This window comes from Mustela putorius, unplaced genomic scaffold (genome assembly GCF_011764305.1).
Source record: "Mustela putorius furo isolate JIRA1106 unplaced genomic scaffold, ASM1176430v1.1 tig00537248_pilon_pilon_pilon, whole genome shotgun sequence".
In the NCBI taxonomy this organism is placed as follows: domain Eukaryota; kingdom Metazoa; phylum Chordata; class Mammalia; order Carnivora; family Mustelidae; genus Mustela; species Mustela putorius.
In genome coordinates, this window is record NW_025422387.1 from 2,597,410 (window position 1) to 2,623,868 (window position 26,459).

Genomic DNA, 26,459 nt, shown 5'->3' on the forward strand with positions numbered 1-26,459 from the left:
TCTGACTTCCAGAATGGTCAGATAAGAAACCCATGTTGCTTCAAGCCGCCATGTTTGTGCTCACGAGTGGCAGGGGACTCTGGAGACTTAGACAGTGGCAAAGCCTCCTCTGTGTCCAGAAGGGACCGGGCAGGAAAGAGCATTCCCAGGGTAGGAGCACTGGTGGAGAGGCCCTGAGACACAGCCAGGAATGGGAAGCTGGGTCCTCCCCGAGAGAAGAGCACCCCATCAGGAGCCCAGCGGCAGTAGCATTGGGGAGGAGAGCTCCCTCACTGGAAAGGGAGATGAAGCCACGGGCAGAAGGGTGGGGACAGAGCCATGGGAGAGGGAAAGGGACACCTCCAGCCTGTCTCTTCCCTGGCCCTTGGATCTGCAGCCTGGTCTCCCACTGGCCAGACACAACGGGCTACACAGTGGACCATTCTATTTATGTGGAATGTTTGGAATAGGTAAATCCATAGAGAGCAAAAAAGTGGACGCCAGAGGCTGGGGGTGAGGGGCACGAATGGGGAGTGACTGCTAACAGCTCTGAGGTCTCCTTTTTGGGGTGATGAAAATGGTCTGCAACTAGATAGACACTCTGCTTACACAACATTGTGAAGGTGCTGGGGGAAAAATACACTGAATTGTATGTATACTTTCAAACGGTTACTTTTATGTTATGTGAATTTCACCTTAATTTTAAGAAAAATAGTGGAGGAAGAACTGCTTAGGGGAGGGGACTCCCCCCAAGGGAAACGAGAGATGACACCAAATCCGTTTGTTTCCCGTTGCAACAAGCAAGTGATTTGCAGGCTCCTCTGTGGCTTCGTCACAGGCCGTTCATGAATGAAGCAGCCTTGTTGTCCTCATGGGGCCCCCCCCCACCCCCAGGGTTCACTTTGCAGGGGAGCCCAGGCTGCTCAGATGACCACAGAAGATGGTTAAATAAAGGGTTGGGGTGGGGGGGCGCAGGAAAGGGAGGGGGCACCTCTCACTCATCCCTACCAGCCAGAAGTCGGGAAAACAAGCCATTTGTTATATCTGGTGACAGAGGAAGCCAGGCGGAGGGCTCAGAAGGTGAACAGTGAGAGCCACTTAAAAGGGAGGCCGAATGGCAAGTGGAGGCTGCCTGAACAGGCACGTGGCCCTTCTCTGTTTTGGATGCCCTGGTTTCCCGTCTTGTTCCTCAGAGCTCTCCCAGCAGGACTCAGCCTCCAGGCCACTGGACCAGTGTGCTGTGCGCTGGAGGCAGCTCAGAAACCCAGGCGAGAGGAAATGGGTCCGCAGGGAGCAGGTAGGGACGCACCGAGAGCTATGCTCAGGGAAGTCTGCAGAGTTCGAGGCTGTCCTCAGGGGAGGGATGGGGACAGGAAGACAACACACTGGACAGCGGGTTAGGGGACAAATATTTGGAAGGCTCATTTGAAATTCCCAGCAGGGACCCAGACATCCAGCCACATGCGTGAGACCTCCACTTAAAGCAAGCACCACGAATCAAACGTGCCCCTGCTCCTGTTCCACCCTTGGACCACCCCATAAGAGCTGGTGCAAGTCAGCTCTTCTAAGACCTTAGGCCCAGACTCTGACTCCTCCCTTCTCTCCACCTCCGCTGCCACCCCAGGTCCAAGTCCCCCGCATTGCCATGGCCTCCTCTCTGGTCTCTACCACTATCTGCCCCCGCACACCCCACCCTACCCCACCAGGCATTGACCTCTCTTCTACACCACAGGGAAGTGAACCTTTTAAAATGGGAACTGGTCCAGACCACTCACTGCTCAACCTCCCCAGGGCAGGCCCACTCTACTCGGGGTAAAAGTCTGCAGCGACCCCCGGAGCCCTTTGTGATCCAGTCTCAGTGCCAATCTGACCTCCCCTGCCCTAGGGGAGCACACTGACCACCTGACCTCTCTGCCGTTCCGCTAACACACCCGGCAGCTCCCACCCCAGAGCCTTTGCACTTGCTGCCCCCACAACATCCTTTCCCCCTGCAGAAAACCTTGAGATTTGCTCCTTGATGTTCCTGGGACCTCCACTCCAGCACTGTCTTCTCAGTCAGCTCCCCTCTGACCATGAGCAGCCTCCCTACAAAGGGAAGTCCCCCAACCCAGGAATCCCCAACACCCTCCTTAATTCTTCTTCATAGCACTCTCTTCCACCACTAGAATCTCTACCCACAAGAGAGCTAAGGTTTTCGCCCAGCATCTTTGTTGATACGTCTCCAGGGTCCAGAACAGTGCCTGACACAGAGGGTAGATACTCAATAAATCAGCATGGGCTGAGTGAGTAAGTGGGTGTTCGAACAAGTGAGCAGGTACGAAGGGGAGTCCTAGCAAAAACGTCTGGAAAGACACTCACACAATTCCCCTCTGGGGAAGGAGAAGAGAACTCGGTATTGGGGAATGTTTTAATTTTCTACCAGGAGAGAATATATATGTACAACTTGTATCATTACTTTTTTTTCCTAATAAAATCAATAGCCGTTGTATTCCATAGTATAAAAGAGAAAACTCTTGGAAAAAAAGACGAGCTGCTACACAAGAAAGCGGCCTGTCTGAGTCCCTGAGACTCAGCTCTGCCAAATGGTTCAGACCAATGACCAACAAGGCTTGAGAAACAAGGGACGAGTGTCTTCATGCTCCCAGGCGTGTCCAGTATGGTGGTGGCCAGGAGGAGCGGGGACAGGGGAAGAGGGGCTCCAGAGGAGACGGAGGTCTCTGCTCCCAGCCCTGCTATTATGTTGGGAGAAACACAGCTAACTCAGTAAATACCGCTCCCCAGGGCCACCCACAGCATGAGGTGACAAGGGACAGAAACAGGACACCCCCTCCCACACCGTCCTAGTGACCAGGCTGCTCTTCTGCCTCACCAGCACCTGCTGTCCGGCCTGGGCCAAAAGAGCCCAGCTGGCCATGGGGCCACCCCCAGGGACACTCAGTCCCTGAGCCTGTGCCCTGCTGAGAGATGGCCACCTTGTGTTAGCCAGCCTGTGACTGAGGCAGAGAAAGATGCCGCTTTCTTTAGCCCGGACAGGGACTCTCAATTTCCTTATTTCCTCTCCGAAATCCCCCAGTCTCTGACCTGCCACCCCTGTGCCCCAGCAAGGGAGCCCAAGCCCTTCTCAGTGCAAAAGCTAAGCTCCCTTTCCAAATCAAATTGATTTCCAAATGTGATCTGCTTCCCGTAAACTGCTGACCCACACTTCGGGGGGCACCCGAGTGAAGGGGGATCCGCCTCCCAGAGACCGAATTCGTTCCAAGGGGGTCCAGGGAGGGTGCTCACAATTATGGCATGAAGGGGCATGGAAGGACCCGGAATATAGCAGGTGGGTCTGCCCTGCGCCCTGGACCCCCGCACAAAGCTGAAAACCAGCTCTGTGGAACCCAGGGGGGGAAACCCTCTTTACCATGGGGCTGCAGGGGCCTTCCTCCCAGCAACGCTCAGAAAGAAACGCCCTTGCCAATGACCCTGTGGGGCTCCCCTTTGCTCTTAGATGAGATCCACATTCCTTACGCATGCGGCGGACTACGATTCAGCCATTAACAGGAAGGGAAACATGGACACCTGCTACAAGCCGGATAAAAGTGAAGAAACAAAGTTCCGTGGAAAAAGCCAGACACGAAAAACCACACCGTATATGATTCCACTGATAGGAAACGTCGAGCACGGGCCAAACCCATAGGCAGGAAGTCAGTCAGTGGCGGCCAGGGCTGGGGGAGTGGGGAATGAGGGGCGGCCGCATAAAGGGTATGGGGTCTCCTTTGGGAGGATGAAAATGTTCGGGAACCAGACAGAGGTGTGGCTGCACACCACTGTGAGTGTGCTAATGCCACTGAATTGTACTCTTCAAAATGGTTACTTGGTATGCAGATCCCACCTCAGTACATTGTTTCCCTTAGTCTGCAAGGCCCTGCGCAGCCTGAGGCCCATCCATGTCTCCGGCCACAGCTAACGTCACCTCAGCCCATTCACTCCTTCATGGATACTGGTTTCACTGAACATCCCAGCCGAGCCATCAGGGAGATCCGAGTTCTAACCCTGTCTGCGCCGTCAACATACCTCAGTTTCCCCAGCTATTAAATGAAGGCAGTGGGTTAGCTGCCAAGTGGGAGATGTGAATTCAAGTACCGAGAGCCCCACTGGCCAATCCTTTCGCTGGTAGCCACGTGCGGCTGCTTACACTTAAATTTAAACACATGTGAATTACGATGAACTGAAATCGCAAATTCAGTTCCTGTTTCACTGGCCACACTTCAGGGGCTCACGGTAGCACGTGGCTAGCGGCTACCGTCCTGGACAGCACACGCAGGCAACATCTCCGTCATCATAAGAAGTTCTATTGGACAGTGCTGGTCTGGAGGGCTAGACAGGCGACGTACAAGAGATGCGTTGTAGGTGGAAGTATAAGCTCTTTGACAGCAGTGGCTCTACCCCCCGCCCCATTCCTGGAACAGTGCTTGGCACATAAGGGGTGCTCACGAAATAGCTTATGAATGAACTAGAGATCACGTCCCTTGCAAGCCAGGTGTGTCACTGTCTGGGAAGGTGGCCCCAGGCTACCAGCCTGGCTGCTCTTCAAGGAGAAGCTGAACATCCAGGTTTTCACACTAAATCCTCTAGCTCTTGAATACGGGCTCAAGAATTATTACAGCACTGTGCTGGCCAAGCAAATATGCCCCAGGGCGGGAGGTGGCCATGAGATGCTGGCTGTCCACCAGCGGGTTAGCAGGTGGCCAAGGCTCCTTCTGCAAGTGTGTCAGGAGGGGCTCGCATGACCCCACAGAGAAGCAAGCAGGTCACAGCAACTCTAAAACTTCCCGCTCACTCCCCCAGGAGCCTCCAGAAGAGACATAGGAGGAAGGAGCCAATTACATTTTCCCCGCTTTTAAATATGTGCTCAGCACAGAAACAATGTGTCCAAACCCCAGGTGAAATTAATATTCTAATTCAAGTCTCTCAGTTGATGAAAGCAGCCACTGCCACGGTCTGAGAATGCTAACTACTAGCAACGACCCCTTTTAAGGGGGTAAAGGAGCAAATGAATGAAGAGGGACAGGGAGGCAGGGGGCTGTGGGGAAGGAGTATCTGGGTACCAAAGTCAGGATCAGACGCCAGGAGGACCCCACACCAAGGCTGCTGTCCAGGAGTCAGGCCAGGGACTGTGAGAGGCCACGTTTAAATCACAGCCGCCCCGCCCTCCAGGACCAGGCACCAGCAAAGGGCCTGGGGCAACTGGTGCCAGTGAGGAAGACCAGAAGGACATCATTACATTTGGAAAAAACTAAGGGAGGAGTGCACCAGGTCCACCCCCCAACCCTTCCCCAGCTGAGGGCTGGCCCACCCTCCGGCCCACTGCTCACAGCCTTCCTGATGAATCCAGGAGTCAAGCCCCTCCCTCTCACCCCTACCATACCCCATCCTAGGGCAGAGGTCTTTTAAAACCCTTTCAAAACATGTCTGCAAAGTCTTTGCCACTTCTCTGATCCACAGCGAGCACCAAATTCCCTTTCCTTTGATTACGGGCTCACATCTCACGATTAAAATGCAGTGGAAAGTGACCCCAAGTGGCTTTGGAGGCTAGGGTCATGGCAATGGACTGATGCATTAATGAAAAGCATTTTAAAATGGCTTCATGAGAAAATTTTCTTTTAACATAGGTTCTGGATATACAACAAAAACTACTAAGCCTAGAAAAAAGTATAAAATCCTTTCACTAAAAATAAATATGTTGGTATCAGCAAATGCTGGCAAAAAGCAGGGCTGTCATAGAGGTGCTCGATTAAAATCTAGAATGTTAAGGAATTAGCCAGCACCACCTCTGTTGCTTGTGGCTTGTCGTTTCCATTAGGGTGACCTACCCAATGTTGTGAAATTCACACTTTTGCTTCGTGCGCAGCTGTAGCTGCCTCTAGAGGGTGGCATCAACGATGTTTTCGTCTTTGACATTCAGCGTTCCAAGCCCAAGCCAGGTGCAGGAGACTGAGATCATTTTTGAAACATTTTTGATTGGCAGGGGGAGGGGGAGAGGGAGGGACAAGGAAGAACCTCTCACACCAGTAATTACTGGCAGATGGCATCTCCTGTGTCTGACAGCATCCGAGGCCCTGGAAGTAAAGCGGGGAAGGGGGATAAAAAAAAATTAAAAAAAAAAAAAAAAAAACCATACAACCCATCCTCGATGAGCTCAGTCTGGAGGGGGAGTGAGGTATACGCAGATTTTCTAGATTCTAGTCAAACATGCAGAATACCAAAGGCTTTCCAAGGAGCGGCAGGCACTGCCAGACAAGGGGAACTGAGAAGCCTCCACAAGACTTCAGCAGGACCCTCCAGGTTGCAAGCGACAGAAACTCAACTCAAAGTAGCTTAAGCCAACAGAGGATATTGGACCATGTACTGGGGAAGTTCAAGATCAAGCTCAGATCAGAAACAGCTACTTCTAGGGGCACCAGCTGGCTCAGTTGGACTAGCATGCAACGCTCAGCCTCAGGGTCATGAGTTCAGGCCCCACACTGGACAGGAAAATAAAATTTTTAATTTTTAAATGCTAAAAATAATTTTTTTTTAAATGAGAAACAGCTACTGCTGGGTACTCCGATATGATGGCCAGGAAAGTTTCCTGCTGCATCCCTTGGTTTCGTCTGCCTCCCTTTGGGCTTCATTCTCACACGGGTCCAGAAAAGTAAGTAGCTTCTAAGATGGCCTGTGATATTCCCCACCTGACGGCATTCCCAGCTCTGTGTGGTCCTCTCCCCTTGAGTAAATTCCTCCCACCTACTTGTGGGAGGGAGATCACTTCTGTGATTGGGTTGCCAGAGACGGTCATGTGGTGGCTTTGGTGAAGCAAGGTGCCACGTGGGGAAAGGGCCACGAGGTAAGGAACTGAGGCCCTTGGCCAAAGGGCCCACAAAAACCGAGTCCTGACACCAACCATGTGAACATGGAGCAGATCCCTCCCCAGGCAGGCTTTCAGATGAGACCAAAGCCCTGGCTAACAACTTGCCTGCTGTCTGGTGAGAGATCTGGAAGCAGAAGAGAACCCGTGCCCAAACTCCTGCTCAATAATAAATGTGTGTTGTTTTGAGCTATTAGTTGATGGTGATTTGTTACACGGCAATACTAACAGATACCTCCAGGCTCACATCCCACCAGCTTAGCAACAGCAACACAGAAAAGAAGGGCCTCTTCCCCAATGCTTGCAACAAATATCCCGGGGCTGGCCCTCATTGGCCCAGCTTGGGTCACGGGCCGGCTGTGATCCAATCCTTGAGGCCTGGCTGAAATGCTCTGATTAGTCAGCCATTCACGAGCCAGCCCAGGGAGAAGGAGAAAATTGGTAGTACCCACCCAACCACATGGCCTCGAAGCAAGGAAGCAGTGGTTTCCTGAATGAAAATCAGGGTGTTCTAACAAATTGGACAACCCAGAAGAAATGGATGAATTTCTAGAAACATATACTCTTCCTAGACTGAATCATGAAGAAATGGAAAATCTGAATAGACTAATTATACTACGAATGAAATTGAATCGGTAATTTAAAATAGACTGAAGGGATGCCTGGGTGGCTCAGTCAGTTGGGTTCTGCTTCAGCGTGGGTCATGATCCCAGGATCTTGGGACTGAGTCCTGCATTGGTCACCCTGTGCTGTGGGAAGCCTGCTTCTCCCTCTCCTGCTTCCCCTGCTTGAGCTTTCTCTCTGAAAAATACATAAATAAAATCTTTTAAAAATAAAAATTTTAAAAATTAAGAATAAAATAGAATAAAAAAAAATGGGGTGCCTGGGTGGTTCAGTCAGGTAAGCATCAAACTCTTGACTTCAGCTCAAATCATGATCTCAGGGTCGTGAGATCAAGTCCTGCATGGGGCTCCTGCTTAAGAGTTTGTCTCCCGGGGCACCTGGGTGGCTCAGTGGGTTAGGCCACTGCCTTCGGCTCAGGTCATGGTCTCAGGGTCCTGGGATTAAGTCCCGCATCGGGCTCTCTGCTCAGCGGGGAGCCTGCTTCCCTCTCTCTCTCTCTCTGCCTGCCTCTCCATCTACATGTGATTTCTCTCTGTCAAATAAATAAATAAAATCTTTAAAAAAAAAAAAAAAGAGTTTGTCTCCCTCTGCCCCTCCCCCTACTCTCTTGCTCTCACTCTAAAAAAAGTAAAAGTAATAAATAAAATAAAATAAAACTCCCAACAAACATAAGTCCAGAACCAGATCACTTCACAGGTAAATTGTACCAAATATTTATTGCTTTGCTTATTTGCTTATTTATTTTTGTTGCAGTATAGTTGATGTAATGTAACAATGTTACATTAATTTCAAATGTACCACATAGAGATTGAAGTCTGTACATCATAATGTACACAAGTGTACGCTCACAAGTGGAACTATCTGTCACCATGCAATGCTATTACAATACCACTGACAATATCCCCTATGCTGTGCCCTTCACCCATGACTTACTCATTCCACAGCTGGGAGCCTGTGTCTCCTACTTCCCTTCACCCGTTCTGCCCATTCCCCCAGCCCTCTCCCCTGTAGCAACCATGAATTTGTTCTCTGTATCTGTGGGTCTGTTTCTGCTTCTTGTTTGTTTTGTTTTGTTTTTAGTCTACCAAACATTTAAAGATCACTGAATACCTACCTATCCTTCTCAAATCATTCCAAAAAATTGAAGTGGGATGAACACTTTCAAACTCATTCTACAAGGTCAGCATTCCTCTGATAAAAACCAGACAAAGATACTAGGAAAGAAGGAAGGAAGGAAGGGAGGTAGGTCAATATTCTCAATGAACATAGATGCAAAAATCCTAAACGAAATATTAGCGAACCAAATTCAACCACACATTAAAAAGATCATATATCCTAATCAGTTGGGACATATTCCACAGATGTAAGGATTCTTTAACATCTGCAAATCAATCAGCATAACACACTGCATTAACAAAACAGGATGAAAATCATACAATCATCTCAATAGATGCAGAAAAAGCAACTGACAAGATTCAACATTCATTTATGATACAAACTCTCAACAAAGTCAGTGCAGAGGGAACATACACACCTCAAAGTAAGAGAGGCCACATATGACAAAACCACAGCTAATATCATACTCAACAGTGAAAACCTGAAAATGTTTCCTCTAAAATCAGGAACCAGACAAGGATGCCACCCCTACCACTTTCATTCAACACAATATTAGAAGTCCCGGGCACAGCAATTAGGCAAGAAAAAAGAAAAAAAGGGACCCAAAATGGAAAGGAAGAAATAAAACTGTCACCATTTGAGATAACATGGATATTATATATATATATATACATATATATATGTGTGTGTGTGTGTGTAAGTTTAGTTATAAGTAAGTTTATATATATAAACTATTAGAATATATATACATATATATGTATATATATATATTCTAATAGTTTATATATATAAACTTACTTATAACTAAACTTACACACACACACACACACATATGTATATATATATATGTATATGTATGTATTTATATATATAAACTATTAGAATAAGTGAACTCGGAGCACCTGGGTGGCTCAGTGGGTTAAAGCCTCTGCCTTTGGCTCAGGTCATGATCTCAGGGTCCTGGGATCGGACCCCGAGTCGGGCTCTCTGCTCAGCAGGGAACCTATTTCCCACTCTCTCTATCCCTGCCTCTGCACATTTGTGATCTGTCTCTGTCAAATAAATAAATAAAATCTTAAAAAAAAGAAAAAAGAAAAAAGAAAGAAGGGACGCCTGGGTGGCTCAGTTGGTTAAGCGGCTGCCTTCAGCTCAGGTCATGATCCCAGCATCCTGGGATCGAGTCCCACATCAGGCTCCTTGCTCAGCAGGAAGCCTGCTTCTCCCTCTGCCTCTGCCTGTCACTCTGTCTGCCTGTGCTCACTCTGTCTGACCGAAAGAAAAAAAAAAGAAGAAGAAGAAGAGGAAGTAGTACATTCCTAAAGCTTCTTAAAAAAAAAGAGAGAGATAGAGAGAATAAGTGAATTCAGTAAAGTTGCAAGATACAAAATTAGTATACAGAAATCTATGCCACTTCTAAACACTAATAATGAACTATCAGAAATGGAAATTAAGAAAACTCCATTTATAACTATATCAAAAAGAATAAAATACCAAGGAATAAGTTTAACCAAGGAAATGAAAGACCTGCGCTCTGAAAACTTTTAGACCTTGATGAAAGAAGTTGAAGACAAACAAATAAATGGGAAGATACACTGAACCATAACTCAGATTAATAGTGTCAAAACATCCACACTACCCAAAGCAATCTACAGATTCAATGCAATCTCTATCAGAATACCACTGGCATTTTTCACATAATCCTAAAGTTTATATGGAACCTCAAAAGACCCCAAACAGGGCGCCTGGGTGGCTCAGTGGGGTTAAGCCTCTGCTTTCAGTTCAGGTCATGATCTCAGGGTCCTGGGATCGAGCCCCGCATCGGGCTCTCTGCTTGGCAAGGAGCCTACTTCTCCCTCTCTCTCTGCCTGCCTCTCTGCCTACTTGTGCCTACTTTCATAACGTGTACAGATATCGATCTATCTCTCTCCATCAAATAAATAAACAAAATCTTAAAAAAAAAAAAAAAGACCCCAAACAACCAAAGCAATCTTGAGAAATAAGAACAAAGCTGGGGGTATTGTATGCCTAGAGTTCAAGCTATACTTCAAAGCTATAGTAATTAAAATAGTATGGTACTTGCTTAAAGACAGACACAGAGATCAGTGAGGTAAGACAACTCAGGAAGACCCACACCTATCAGTCAATTAATCTACAACAGGAGAGGCAAGAATAGACAATGGAGGACTGACAGTCTCTTCAACAAATGGTACCATGAAAAGGAAACTACTGTGTGCACACAAATGAAACTGGACCGCTTCCTTACACCATACACAAAAGTAAATTCAAAATGGATCAAAGACATAAAGGTATGACCTGAAACCATAAAAGCCCTAGAAGAAAAGAAGGCCAATAACTCTTTGATACTGGTCTTAGCGATAATTTTTTAAATTTGTCTCCTTGGACAAGGATAACAAAAGCAAATAGAAACTACTGAGCTTCTGCCAACATAAAAAGCCTTTGTACCGCAAAGGAAACCCATCAACAAAATGAAAGGCAATCTATTAAATGGGAAAATATATTTGCAAATGATACATCCAATAAGGGGTTAACATCCAAACTATGGGACACCTGAGTGGCTCAGTCGGTTGAGCATCTGCCTTTAACTCAGGTCAAGATCTTGGGGTCCTGGGATGGGGCCCCACACCAGGCTCCCTGCTCAGCAGGGAGTCTGCTTCTCCCTCTCCCCCTGGCATTCCCCCTCACTCACGCTCTCTCTCACAAATGAATAAATAAAACATTTTTTAAAATAAATAAACAAAATACATAAAGAACTCATACAAGTATCAGAAAAACAAACAACCCAATTTTAAAAAATGGGCAAAGGATCTGAACAGACATTTTTCCAAAGAAGGCATCCAGATGGCCAACAGGTACATGAAAAGATGCTCCACATCTCTCCTCATCAAAGAAATGCAAATCAAAACCATAATGAGATCTCACCTCACATCTGTCAGAATGGCTACTATCAAAAAGGCAAGAAATAATAAATGTTGGTGAGGATGTGGAGAAAAGGAAACCCCTGTGCCCCATTTGGGGAGATGTAAATTGGTGCAGCCGCTGTGGAAAACAATACGAACGTTCCTTTAAAAATTAAAAACACAGTTACCATATGATCCAACCACCCCACTTCTTGGGTATTTATCCAAAGAAAACAAAAACACTAATTGGAAAAGATGTATGTGCCCCTATGTTCATTGTAGCATTATTTAGAATAGCCAAAATGCAGGGACGCCTGGGTGGCTCAGTTGGTTAAGCAGCTGCCTTCGGCTCAGGTCATGATCCCGGCGTCCTGGGATCGAGTCCCACATCGGGCTCCTTGCTCCGCAGGGAGCCTGCTTCTGCCTCTGCCTTCCACTCTGTCTGCCTGTGCTCGCTCTCACTCTCTCTCTGACAAATAAATAAATAAAATCTTTAAGAAAAAAAAAATAGCCAAAATGCAGAAGCAATGTAAGAGTCCATCAGTAGATGACTCAAGACGTGGTGTGTGTGTGTGTGTGTGTGTGTGTGTGTGTGTGCACTGAATATTACTCAACCACAAAAAAGAATGAAATCCCACCATTTTGCAACAGCATGGTTGGAGCTAAAGCGTATGATGCTGAGTGAGGCAAGTCAGATAGAGTAAGACAAATAGCATAGGATGTCCCTTACATGTGGAATCTAGGAAGACAAACAAACAAGCAAAGCAAAACAGAAACAGGATCACAGATACCAAGAACAAACTGATGGTTGCCAGAGGGGGCAGGGAGGGAAGGGGAAAGTGGTCAAAAAAGGTGAAGGGGATTACAAGGTACTATCTTCTAGCTATACAATAAATAAGACACAGGGATACAATATATCTCATAGAGATGACAGTCAATAAAACTGTAAAAACTTTGTATGGTGACCGGCGGGGACTACAGTTACCGTGGTGGTCATTTCATAACGTGTACAGATATCGAATCACTGTGCTGCACACCTGAAGCCAGTCTAATATTGTTTGTCCGTTGCATCTTCACTTGAAAACGTAACTTAAGAAAAGGAAGTCTGGGTGTTCGTCTCAGAGGAAGGCAAAAAGAGCAGACGGCCACCATCACCTGACAGGATCTGGGTATGAAGCGATGTGGGAGCAGGAACAAGCAAAACCAGAAAAACGAATACCAGGGCACACAGTATGTGTTCAGTTAAACATATGGAGGGGGCACAGCCGGGGGCGGGGGGGGGCTCAGCAGGTTGAGCACCTGACTCCTGGTTTCAGCTCAAATCATGACCTCAGGGTCCTGTCCTTGAGCCCCAGGTCAGGCTCCACACTCAGCGGGGAGTCTGCTCGAGATTGTCTCCAGTTCTCCCTCTGCCCCTCCCCCCATTCCTGTTCTCTCTCTCTCTCTCTAAAATAGATAAATAAATCTTAAAAAAAAGAAATTTCAGCGGATGGAGACGAGAATTAAAGCAGCAGTGACATTTACTAAGGACTCCTGCAAAGTCCAGCCCTGTGTTGAATTCTTAATGCCCCATCTCCCTTAAACCTCGCAGCAGCCCAAGGAGTGGGAGCTCCTACTCTCCCCATGTGGGAATGCCATAGCACAGAGAGGCTACTTAACCAACCCAAGGTCACAGAGCTAGCAAGTGGCAGAGCTGGATTCAAACCCAGGCAGTCTGTCAGTCTGCCTGCCTGAGCTCAGGCCCTGAATTTCAGCGATGTACTTGAAACAGTTCAGGAACCCTAACTCAGCAGTGAGCGACGTGACACAAGCCCATTCCCTCATTCAAACACGTATTAAAAACTTTCACAAAGGGAGGGGTGGAGCGAGAGGAGTGAGGGACCCTTGAAGTGTGGGAAATATGGGAGAAGCACTGCGACACCTTCCTCCCTCATTGTCTCTGTGCTACGGTGAGAGAGAAGCAGAATGCGGTCGCCTGCACAAAATGATCTGAGCTGACAGGCAAATTGGTCCAGTAGGAAGACGAGGCCACTTCAGAGCCTGTGTAAGTGAAGCTGGTGTGAACAGCAAGGCTGACACTTCCTCCCCCGACACCTTTCCTCCTGAAATATGCAGACCCTCTTTACAGCTCAGCCCATAAATTTAAGAGAAAAACACTTAAACCGGGCTGGGCGTAGGGGGTGGTGGGTGGAAGGAGAAAAAGATATCATAAGGAAATAAAAATTTCACCATAAATCCACGGTGCTTTCTAGAGAGCCTTTTGCATTAGAAACAAATGAGTTAGCATTAAGGGCTAAAGAGGCAGAGACTGGGGAACTGAAGGACGTCCCTTTTTTAAGACCAAAGCTCCCAGAATCTGGAGGGACACAAGGAGTAGATGGGCTGGCAGCCCAAGTCCTTTAGGAGTCCTCCAGAGTGGGAACCACTAGGACTAGAACCTGGGGAAGCTGCAGCAGGTATCTAAGAACCCATCCCTCATCGTCCCCACTGTGGTTAACTCCACTTCCTCGGGTGTCAGCTCTTCCACCTGCTATCCCACAGCCCCAGCCCGGCTTATTTCAAATGTCCGCAGACCCCAGTGGGGTGCTGATCTCTGCACAGTGTTCCTGGGGGGGTGAAGCCCTTCTTTCTGACCCTCTTTTCTATGTTTGGGGAATCTCCTTCTTATGAAGCAGTGGGAAATCACTCAATACTTTGTTATTTCCATGTCATGCACTACCGTGCAGCAACACAAAAAATAAGATAGTTCAATACGCACATGGATATTGGGGAAGAGACAAGATATATATGTACCAAAAACAAGCCTGAAACTGTTATAATATAGAGATAGATCTATATAGATCTATATATATCTATACATATCTATATATCTATATCAATCTATCTATATATATATATTTCCTACAGGGACTTCGGATTTATCTGTAATATTTCTTTAAGCCATATTTATATCTTTGACAAAGATGGTGTTTATCATTCACCAATCTGCTTTCATTTTCCTCTTGGCACCCATAAAAACTTGTCTCCCAAGCCCCACCTTAGGAGGCAGAATAAAATCACACACACACACACACACACACACACAGAGTAATAAAAGATCCTGATGGTTCATGCCTTCTCTCCAAATATTGTGTTATCCTGCTAAGGTATTCATCACCATCTACTAATTATTCCCCTGGCATCCATTCTGTCCTTCTTCTACAGTAACAGAACTCTTGATGTGTAGCCATCTAAAAGGAAGACTCTCCAAGGGGGCACCTAGTTGGTTAAGCATCCAACTCTTGATTTCAGCTCAGGTCATGATCTCAGGGTCATGAGATCGAGCACCTTGCTGGGCATGGAACCTGATGAAGATTCTCTCTTCCCCTCTCCCGCTCAATCACTCTCCCATTCTCTCTCTAAAAACAAAACACCTCTCAGACTCTTGCAGCTAGATGCGACTTAGTCACAGCCAGTGGGATGTAAGTCTACAGGAGGAAGCACCATGGGGCTACCAGGACTATTCCATAAAAGACATCTGATGCACATCCTCTACCCTTTCTTTGTCTGCACCCCCATATTGGTCCCTGGAATGAAGATGAAATTGCTGTACCCACAGCTGCCATCTTGGACCATAAGGGCAAAGACCACAAGCTTGAAATGATAGAAGGGAGCAAGGGCCCATGAGGACTTCATGGGACAGAGTCAACCTAAAATCCTGAACTACACAGCTCCAGAATCTGACCTGGGAGAGAAACAAGCTCCTACTTTTTAAGCCACTGCCATTTTAAGTCTGCCTGTGTTACTCACCACTGAAACCTTTCTCACCAGATATGCCCATCACACCACAAACCCAGGCTCTCTTTCCCGCAGGGAACCACAAAGCACCATCACCCCCGGCTCGCCTGAGTTTCATGCACCAGCAAAATACAGCAGCAAATTTGGAGGCTCCCTAGAAAGGCATGCTCACCAGCCCCAATAGCGACCCAGAAACCCTAAGGGAAAAAGTGGGGCTCTCTACATAAAACTCAGCATTACTGTGGCTACAATGTCTCAAACACTCCAGATGCCCTCCCTTTGCTGCCCCTCCTTTTCCGCCACCCACCACATCACCCCCGTCATTCCTTCACTGAAGTCATAGAACTCTCATCTCTCCTTCTTTAAAAGGGATATGACAATACCCGCACACCTAGGCTTGTTGTATTAGACGGCTATGTAACGCACTTACAATCGTGACGGGCATATAGCGAGCACTATATAAACACTGGCTACTTAACACGCAGAGGGGACTTTTGGTTCATCGGCTTTATTAAAATGGCATTGCACATTCTAAGTTACCATGCAACTCACCTTCCTCACTTGACAATAAACCCTGTTTCAGGAGAATGTGTATAGCTCCAAGCTGCTCTTTTTAACAGCTACGTGGTAGTCCACAGGGAAACACCACCATTCAGTCAAGAACAACTTTATGGATGGACAGTCATCTCTTTTTTGTCACCATCACACAAGATGTTGCTTCTAAATATCCCTAACCAGACACCCTTGTATAGTGGTGCTTTTCACTTCTTTAAAAAAAACAGGTTTCCCAGAAGTGGGATTGCTGGGTCAAAGATCAGGTTCTCTTTTCATACATATTAGCAGAATGCATCCCAGATACTCCATGTTTTCAATCAAAGCAACAAAAATAGACGTGAAGTCCCTGGGCTGGGGCTTTCAAAGATCCCACATACAATAAAGCAGCCCGGCGGTTTCAGCAGCTGCCAAAAGCTCACACAGAATGGGACGGGGTGTCTACGGGCTCCTTGGAGGAGGGGCACCAGAGGCTTCCGTCCACGTGTGAGGGCCCTCCCCATCTGGAAGGTTCTCCCCGCCTCACTTAGTAAGCTCTTGCAGCAACTTTGTCTTCCTTCTGGTGTAAGCACCACAGTTTCCTTTGGGAAATCATCTCTTGTCTCTCCTTCTGGCAACGTGCTTCCAATTCCAACTCCAGAGATGAGTTTTTGACTTAAATGTGGCTAATCACATACAGGATCCCATCCACAGTCAGTCCAGCACCCAGGTTAGTCCAGGGGTTCTTGCTGTTATGATTAGAAAAGAGAAGACTGGCTTGGGAACAAAGCCTGGAGCTGACTGTGGCCAGATTTGCCAGGAGGTGAAGAAAGCCTGTCTGAAAATTAAATGAACACAGAGGAAAAGAGAACCAAGAGACAAAGTGAGAGAGCAGGAGCGCTCATTAGGAGAGTTAAGCACCTGGATCTAGCCATGCCTGAAGCTGTTTCTTCCTTGAACTTCCTGGCTCCAGAGTCCAGTAAATTCCCAACTTTGTCCCCTGCAGTGATAAGAATCCACATTAATAAATAGAGATATACAATTCACATTTGGCACATGATCTCCATAAGTGAACTTGAAATCTTAGCCCTGAAAACTTAAAGTATCACAGACCTGGGTGTCACAAGTAAACACAACAGAAGGCTAAGTTCATCTTTAAAAGAACCCAGAAAGAAAAAACACAAGGCCATAAAAGAGATCCACTGATCCAAGTATAAAATAACTAACCCGTGGGCTCCTTTAATACTGACTATCTCCGGAAGCATCCCTACAAGGGGTCTTCTGAGCGATAAGCCAACAGCTTTGCCTACAGAGTAAAAATATCTCACACACACATGTGCTACTATTTTTAAAATGTTACATAAATGCTACTGTAATTACCAAAACCCACTTGTTCAAAAGCATTACTGAATTGATGGCAACTTTCAATCAATATGGTTTTTTTTTTTTTTTCAACCAAGTGATACCAAACCCACAATTCTTCTCATTCAGATGCGCTGGACAATTTTTTGGCCGTTAAAAAGGGATACTTGTTCTTGGCCACAAATGTGTGCTAGAAGCACCCATTTACAGAGCATTCCTTGTTTGACTTTCCTTTAAGGCAAGCTTTGTTCTTTGAGAGGGCTAGGTAGTCGGTAGTGGATTCAGACTTTGCAAGCAAGATGAACCCTGACACGACTCACTTCTCATTGTTGGGAGAAAGCAGCCACAGAGAATGTGTAAACAGATGGACGTGGCTGGGTTGCAATAAAACTTTATTTACAAACACAGGTAGAGAGCCAGACTTAGTCTACCGGCCATCGTGTGGGGATGCCAGTTTAAGGAATACAGAAGATAATATGCAGCATGTCATGCTGTGGAAGTTGATGGAGAGGATAGGATTTGATTGACACGCAATATTTTACCTTCACGTCTACTGGATAAAGCGAATACACCTATGCACCTGGCAAACGAGCATTCAACATCCCAGAGTAATCAGATGATGAGAACAGCAACTTTTCTTCTTTTAATATTACTGGTCTAGCAGGAACCATGACCACCAGAGTCTGAGAGGTCATGGTTCAAACCCAACCTCTACCCACTGTGCTTCCGGGGCAAATAAGGTAACAGGGTCCTGGCTTCCTAATGGTCCTAACAATGTCATCAGTAACTGCCACTGTTTCCTGAACACTAAGTATGTGCCAGGCACTTCCCTCACAAGCATTTTGCTTCTGGGGTCCTCCTTGGATCCCCTGAACTGTACTCTCACTAGGGATGTTACCAGGTCCATCCCAGAGATGCAGAAACACTCACCCACCCCAACCTTCTCCCCAGGGCTGTTGGGGAAGAACTTGCAGAAGGCAAAAGCCCAACTCACAGATGTACGTTCTGTTTGTTAATTTCATCGCTAACAAATATTGATTTGGCCCCAATTCCAAGCACAGTGATAGGCATAGCGTTGGCACCCAATGAATATTTACTGAACGAATCTATCAGTCTGCTAGCCTGTGCAGCAACTTTCCAACTGCACCCAAATCCCACTTGTGACCTCCCCTATAGTCACCATTGTAATCCAAGCCTGGACTAGTGCAGTAGCCCTTCTCGGCTCTCCCGGCTTCTGCTCCTGGGAGTCAGAGCACAGCCCTCTTCCGTTAAACCTGCCAACAGCTCCCACCTCACTCAGAGGAAAGGCCACCGTCCTTACCAGATGCGGCCCTGTCAGCTCATGCACGGCTCTCCCTCCCTTGCTCAGCTCAGTTGCACCAGCCTCCTTTCCATCTTTGAGCCTGCCAAGCACTTTCCGGCCTCAGGGCCTTTGGACTGGCTATTTCCTCTGCTTGGAACACTCTTCCCCAAGACAGCCGCTAGATAGCTTGCTTCCTCACTTCTTTAGGTCTTCGCTCAAATGTCCCCTTTCTGGATGCTGCTATTTAAAATTGCAGGGGCCAGGGAGCCTGGGTGACTCAGTCATGAAGCGTCTGCCTTCGGCTCAGGTCATGGTCCTAGGATCGAGCCCTGCGTCAGGCTCCCTACTCAGTGGGACACCTGCTTTTCCTTCTCCCACTCCCTCTGCTGCTCCCTCTCTCGCAGTGTGTCCCCAGTCAAATAAATAAATAAAATCTTAATAAAATAAAATAAAATCGCAGGGGTGCATGACTGGCTGTCTCAGTCAGCGTAGCATGTAATTCTCGATCTCGGGATTAGGAGTTCAAGCCCCACACTGGGTGTAGAGTTTACTTAATTAAAAAAATTTTTAATAATGACATGAAATGGAATTAAATCGCAAAATATCCCTCCCAGCATTCCCTCTCTGGGGCCCTCCTCTGTGCTTACTACCACTTAACCTCCACTCCAACTGCATTTTAGTTATTCATTTTGTCCAGTATCTGTCTCCTTCTTAATGCTGACCCCTCAACGACAGCGGCCTTTGGCTGTCTTGTCCTTGTGTTTCCCCAGCCCCAAGAGCAGGGCCCGTCACAACACAGGTGCACAATAAAAATACGCTCCAACGAGCAAAGGCAGACAGGGAGGAAGGAAGCAGACTGGGCTGGAGTTTCGAAGAAGATCGGCTGGAGGGGAGTTCAGGATCCATTTCACAAACGGGGAAACGGAGTCCCAGAGAGGTCAAGGAGCTAGAGCAGCGTCCCAGGTTTCCCAATTTCTTGAGAGAAGCCAGGATCCTGGGTACTGACGGCAACTAACAGGACGCGTCTCTGGGCCAGACACAGCCCAAAGGCAGCCAGAGGCTCTCCACTTAGACTGGAAAAGTCCCGATGCACTGCTACCCTAGGAAACTTTTTTGGTGAAATGACATCTTCCATCCACACCATGCCCCTCCCCTTCCCCTGCCCCTGCCCCATATTTCCGCTTGGAGCAAGCAGACTCCCGGAGAACAGGGTCCCCTCCCTCCCCCACCTCCCCCACCCCGCCTGCAGCCTCGTCATCTGCAGAGCCCTCGTCCCTGCGCTCAGGCGCCCCCCAGCCCCACGCATCGGGCCCCCTCAGCCCGCCCAGGAGCGCCAGCCGCCCGCAGCGGCAGATGGCACCACTACGGAAGGGAAAAATCCCAAGCCAAGGCTCTAAAGACGTCGACAGTACACAACATGCAGGGAACCGGGCAGACAAAGGGAGCCACGCACTCCGAGGGCCGGGAGACCGGGCAGAGCCAGCCTGCCGCTCCGGAGCTCCAGAAGGAAAGACAGGACCCTCCGGCAAGCACGCAGAGCCGGCCCCGGGAGCACGGGCAGCCGCCACGGTACCATTTTTATGTGTCCATTTGCTCCGCTGCATTAAGAGCCCTGGTGGGAGGCATTCCGAGCACAAAGCAGACATTAGCGATGCGTTATTTACTGAGTCACCCTTCCTGGGCGCTGAATTCTGGGCACCGAAGCCCAGCCATGATGAGTTAGGTCCCCCAACGGGTTAATTTAGGTTAACACCGCAAAACAACCTGGCTCAGAAGCACCAGGCGATTCCGAACACTCCATCACCCTCGGTAATAAAATACAGCAAATCAAATTGGACTCTATTGATTTTTTATGTAACTATTTTGGGACTGAAGTGTAAGGAGAGGCTATTGATCAGTTAAGGAGTCGGGTGTCAGGGAAGGGAGTTCAGAACACCCCGACTGCGGACCCAAGGGGTTTAAGCAGGGGAAGACGTCGGAATTCAACTCCAAGAACCCAGGCTTCTTTCTCCCCTCCCCTCGGCAGACAGTGGGAATCAAGGGCCACCCCGCACTCAGAGGCAAGTAGCAAAACAGGCACCCGGGTGGTGAATAAAGTAACAAAAAGTGACCGAGCTTTGTCTCTCCCCGTGACACCTGTCACTGCCTGACATCATGTCTCTCTTTGTCCGTTGTTTTATTATGGTCTTGCTCCACCAGAATACCGGCTCCTGAGAATGGGGGATGTGTCTCCTTTGTTCCATATCGTACCCTCACAGCGCTCAGAGCTGATCAATTCCTGTCTGATGAATGAATGAGAGAGGGAGGGAGCGGGCAGCTCCTGGTACCTGCTATGTGTCAGGCCCCGTGCAGGGTACCTTCCAAGTGCTCCCATTCCTTCTGCCTGGAACACCCTTCTCCAGGCTGGCTCCTTCTGATCATGCAGGTCTCAGATTAAGATGAATGCCACCTTCTCCAGGAAGTCTTCCTGGATTACCCAGTCACTCCCCCATCACGTTGCCTTGTGTGCAACAGAGGAGCGCAGGTTACTGTCGAGGATTTTCCTGTTTATGAGTCTGTTGGCTCCTTGTCCCCCACTCTCTCTGCATCACACAAACCTGCCCTAGAATGCCAGCCCCCAGAATCACAGTTAAGCCGGAGGGCAGGGAAACTGAGGGGAAACTTCAGGCCAAGAGGGCACCTTAGAGGCAGGGAAGACAGGAGTCGGGTGCTTTGGGGAGGAGACCCCCACCCTGCCACTCACGGTCAGTGTTGTCTTGATCAGGTCCCTGTGCCCCTCTGAGCCTCAAAGGCTCAGAACAAAGGAATACAACTGAGGACTCTAACTGAGCCCCAAAGCTCTCCCTGGAGGGTGACCCAAGAATCCAGAAAAATCCCAAGTGAGAAGCCACCATTAACCTTCACTTCACAGCTCTGACCTTTAGAGCAAGGAGCCCACCCAGCCTTCCCTTCTCGCGGGTCCTCCCTCCTGGTAACCACGGCCATGCGGACAGCTCCCTCGTTCCCTTGGTGTTGCCCAACTTTGCGACCAGATCAGCAAGGGGTAAGTGCAGGGCCTGCCATCGGCTGAATGTCTGTGTCCCCCCGAAGCTCCTACGTTAAAACCTGGGCCCCGATGTGATGCTATCAGGAAGTGGGACCTCTGGAAGGGGATGAGGTCATGATTGTGGAGCCTCACGGGTGGGATTAGTGCCCTCCTAAAAGAGACCCCAGAGTCTCCCCCGTGCCCTTCCACCCGGGAGGACACAGCGACAAGACGGCATCTAGGAGCCAGGAAGCGGGCTCTCATCAGAACGTGCCCATGTTGGCGCCCTGATCCTGGACCTCCTAGTTTCCAGAACCATGAGAATTAGGGTCTGTTCTCATGGTTCTGGCACCCAGCCTGTGACATTTTGTTACAGCAACCTGCATGGACTAAGACAGAACCCATTTTACAGATTGGGAAACTGAGCCTCGGAGAGATTTTTTTTTTTTTCCTCAATATCTCCGGATTTCTAGGGACAAGTCAATGACCTGGACTGTGACGCTGAAACCTCCCACTTCTTAAATGCGGGCAACCAACAAGAGAAGCCTGTGGGCCAGACACGGCCCAAGAGCAACCCTCTCCCGCTGGACTTCCACACAGGCTCAATTCTCCCAATGCCAACCTCCCTGCTGATGCACACTCCAGGGCTCCCAACTGAGGGGGCTGACTTTAGAGCAGCCCAAATCCCCCAAAACGACTTTCTCAAAAAAGAGTCAACTCTGCCTCCAACTTAAGACACATCCCCGAATCCCCTGGGCCCAAATCAGTCTCAAATTCCAATCAGTCGCCCACAACACTCGGTGTCCACGCTCACAGAGAAGGGAGCAGTTCAGACCAGGCTCGGAGCCAGGCAGGCTCACTGTGGGTTCCCGTGCATCCCCCCTCCCCCTCGGGCTGCGTGACCTTGCATAAGCCACAGCATCTCTGAGGGTCTCAGCTTCCCCATCCGTAGAGTGGGGCGGACGCCAGTCCTTCCCCCCGTCGGGTAGTAGAGGACTCACTCAGAATACACAGTCAGCAGTCAGTCGGGGTTAGTCACTGAGATGCCGACTCCGAGATCCACTGAAACAGAAATAGAAAGGAGAGGGATTCTGTCCGCCAAACTCTCGGCCTTTAACAGAACCACCCAATCCCTTGAGGGCACCCAGTCTGAAGGATTCCCAGCTGCCTGCAGAGTGGACTCCCATCGGCTGGATTTCTATGGCTCTAAACCTCAGTTCACAGTAACAGATTGACCTGTTAACAGAAAAGCAGCGCAAGCCCCCAGAGAAGGCGGGCCGTGGAAGGAACGCGACTTGGAATCCACCGCACCTCGGAATCAAGAAGCCCCATACCATGCCGTGTGAGGCCCCGCAGGGGTATCTGGCTTGGGTGGGGGGAGTACAGATCAGCACCTGGGCTCCTGACACTGTGTGACCGCAGGCAAGTTACTAGCATCTCTGGATCCCAATATGTTCCCCTAGAAACCGGGAGTTGTGAGTGTCCACCTGCCAGCGCATGTCCAGACAAGGCAAGGCCTGGGACGGGGGCGGGGAGCACCTTCGGCAGCTCTTGGTTCCGTCGCCCCGTCCCCAGGGGCACCACTGCGAGGACCCGCTGCCTCTGTGAGCTGACCCCTGCTATTCTGATCTCGCAGAGCCGCTGTCATTCTCATGACCTTGGGCTCCTTAAATGGAGCCACAGCCCCCTCCAGGACCACACAGTAGAGCTCCTTGACCAGAAAGACTCCCCCGTGTCCACTGAGAAACGCCTGGGTGGAGTTTTTTAAAAAGAGAAATTGTGTGAGCCATGAGCGTGCTCAGACACCAATGCACCGTGTGACCCTGAGCAAGTCACTCCCCAGCCCTTTTTCCCATCTGCAAAGGGGGCTGTGGGGGAGGGGAGGAGATGCTCTAAAATGCCTCCTTGCTCTGCCAGACCGCTCACTCCAAGAGGGAGCTGGTGGGGATACTCGGGCCCCAGGATGCCGCCTATGGGGCCATGGCACCCCCATCTCCCTATGGTGACAGGCAGCACGCGCTTGCTCGAGGCCATAGCTACAAAGGGAAATTCACTATTAGTCCCAGGAGAGAAGAAAGGAGCCACCCAGCCGCGTACAACTGGGGGGCTCATCTGGGAACAAGGCCTCTGGAAAGGCTCTGCTGGCCCGGAGACCACCCTCTTGGACTTCACACCAACAAACGAGGGGTTTCTTTGGCTCTCTTGGATCATGGCAACCACCGTGCTCATTGTTGGCTCTGAGCACCGCTCATGCAGAAGCCCCACGCCTCCCAAGTTCCCTGCATCCGGTGGGTGGGGGGGCGGTGAGACTTCAAATGATTTACTCTGGGAACCTCCACTGTACTGTCGTTAAATCACTCAGGGGAGGTGACAGCATGTGCATACCACTCCCTGCCACCTCTCCAAAGAGCAACACCATCCACAGGCACCCCCCCCCAAAACCACTATTGTAACGAGAATGAAATATACCACAGGCCATGCCAAGGTGCCGGGCAGGGTGAGGAGTGTCTCTGCTTTGAGGCCAAAGCCGCCTCCCCCTCCCCGCACTAGCGGGCTCTGCCACTCACAAGGCCCCTCTGTCGGGGGCTCTCCACCCACCCCAATTTTATAGACCCCGAGCACAATGGGTCAATGAAGCAAGGCGCGTCCATTTTCCCCAGCAGGGGTTCTAACAGCGCTGCTAATTTGCAAAGCCGTAGAATGCACAAAAGTGGCTTGAATAATGGGGGCCCCCTAGTCGCTAAGCTGGGAGATTTGTGCTGACTCTTACCAAGTACAGTTCCATATGTTTAAGAGCTTGCAAGGCTGAAAGAAGTACGCCCACCAGACTCTTTACCATGGCAGCTACCCACGCCGGGGGGGGGGGGGGGGGGGGGGGGGGGGTTGGTACAGAGCAGACAATCCCTGTGTGATGGGGGAGGGGGCGTCCTTCCTTCCCTCAGAACCCTTCCAGCCCCTCTCCCAGAACCTCAGCCAAACGTGGTCGGCAAATCATGCCAGAAATTACCCAGAAAATCCAACCAGCTCTGAAGGAAGCTCTAGCTAATTCCTCTGAACCTTTCCACCAACAGTAGGCAGCTAAGTATCTTTCAAGAATTCCAGCCTTGTTTTTTTCTTCCTAGCTCTCCTAACTGGTGCTAAATATAGAGTTATCAAACTGTCTCTCTTTATGTCCCTGGTAGGGACCAGTGGAAGACTTCCACGGGCTCCCAAGAACCTGATGATGGCATGGAGGGCTCTGTCCTAGTGGCATTCACCAAGAGAGCTGCCCAGCTGAGCCTCGGGGAAAAGCAGCTGGGCAGCTCGGCCAGGAGCTGGGCCAGCAGCAGGTTTCAGGGGCGGCCCACCTTCCCTGCCAGGATCTGGCCCCACAGAGCCAGGCACAAGCTCTTCTGTTGCTAGGGGAGGGGCGGGGGTTCTCCATCTTCTCTTACAAGCACTAGGCAGCCAGCTTCTCAGAGAGATTTCCAATATTCCCCTATGAGCACATCCAGGCAAAGGCTGACCCCCGTGGAGAAACAAAATAGAGACAGAACTGCAATTTTCAAGTCCAAGGGACTGCACTTTTGGGAACAGGTCCCAGGGCTTCAGCTAGGAAGAAACAGCCTTGACCCCCCTCGTGTACCACAGAAGAAAGCTGAGCGCAGAACAGCTATCATAGATGCCTGGGGCCAGGCTGACTGAAGATTCATCCACACATTAAGCCCAGGCTGAACGCCGATGGATATCTCTGACAGAAGGTTCTCTCCGAGTGGAAGGTTTTATGAAATATTTCGGGTCACTTAAGGGCATCTCAGAGTAAGTCAATATTTACTTTTCCATGCAAATACATCACACATTAAGTCGGCATACAAGGTGTGTTCCTAAATGCAACCTCCCTAAAGCAGTGACAGCCGAAAAGTTAAAGTTCTATTTTCCTACAGCAGCCTGGGTTCTGTGCCGTTTGCTTGTTAAGGAAATGAGAATTTTTCTAACGCGAAAGCTATCTGCTCCCACATCATGGGTCCCGATTTTAAAAATGTTTGGAGAACTGAGCTCTCCAAACGCACACGGATGTCGCTCGCGACGGTTCCGGGCTCATCTGAGCCTTTAGGATTGTCTCCGCTGTTTGGGGTGGGGGGAGGGGAGGAGGAGAGGGATTAGCATTTTAAGACAGGTTTCCTCTAGAACCAACATGTAGCCACCCCAAGGTGGTAGAAGCTTTCCAAACTCCAGCAGAGAGAAAATACATGACTATTTTGCCTTCCCCACTCACTAGGTTTTGGCGACAGCTGCGTCGATTTCAGCAGGGAGCCCGGCTCCATGGTACCCAGGCAATGGCTCTAGGCATCACCACGTTCCGGGCGGCCCTGCGCGCGCGGGGCTGCCTGGCCGCCTTGGGGTCAAGGCGCTGGGGCAGCTCGCGTCTCCAGAAAGCAAGAAGCAGGCTGCGCCTTACCTAAGGGGAGGCCACTTGGAGAGGGAACATGTTCGGGGAAGGGGGGTGGGGGTTGTAAAATGTAAAAGCAGGAGGGTGCGGCGAGGCGCGGAGAGAGGCTGCGGACAAGCCAGACAGACTGCGCCGACCGAGACGACCTCAAGGCTGGGGCCCCGCAGGTGTCCTGGCAACGCACGGCCGTGCGTCGTCCGGGGGCATCAGGAAATCGGGAGAAGGGGTCCACCGACGCCCCGTCACAGCAAAACCCCGCGGGAACCAGGACCAGGAGGGGCGAGGAGGGGGTAGATTCCTGGAGGCGCGCCCCCACCCGCCTCGAGAGGCTGAGCGCCTCCGGTCTGTTGCCCCCGCGCGCCCTGAAGGGATCCGCAGGGGAGCTGGGGTCTGGGGACGAAGGCTGGCGGGCTCTCGCGCCGGGCAGAGGTACGTGCCGGGGACCCCCCTGGGTTCCCGGGGTCTCCGCAGAGCTGCGCGAGTCCGGGCGAGGCGAGCTGCCG

At 49.7% G+C, this 26,459-nt stretch overlaps 1 protein-coding gene across 2 annotated transcripts in view; it reads right to left on the minus strand.

The window, feature by feature from the left end:
* LOC101687323 (transmembrane protein 132B) overlaps positions 1–26,459 on the minus strand; it is a 353,637-nt gene that overhangs the window by 326,673 nt on the left and 505 nt on the right. The window lies entirely within an intron of this gene.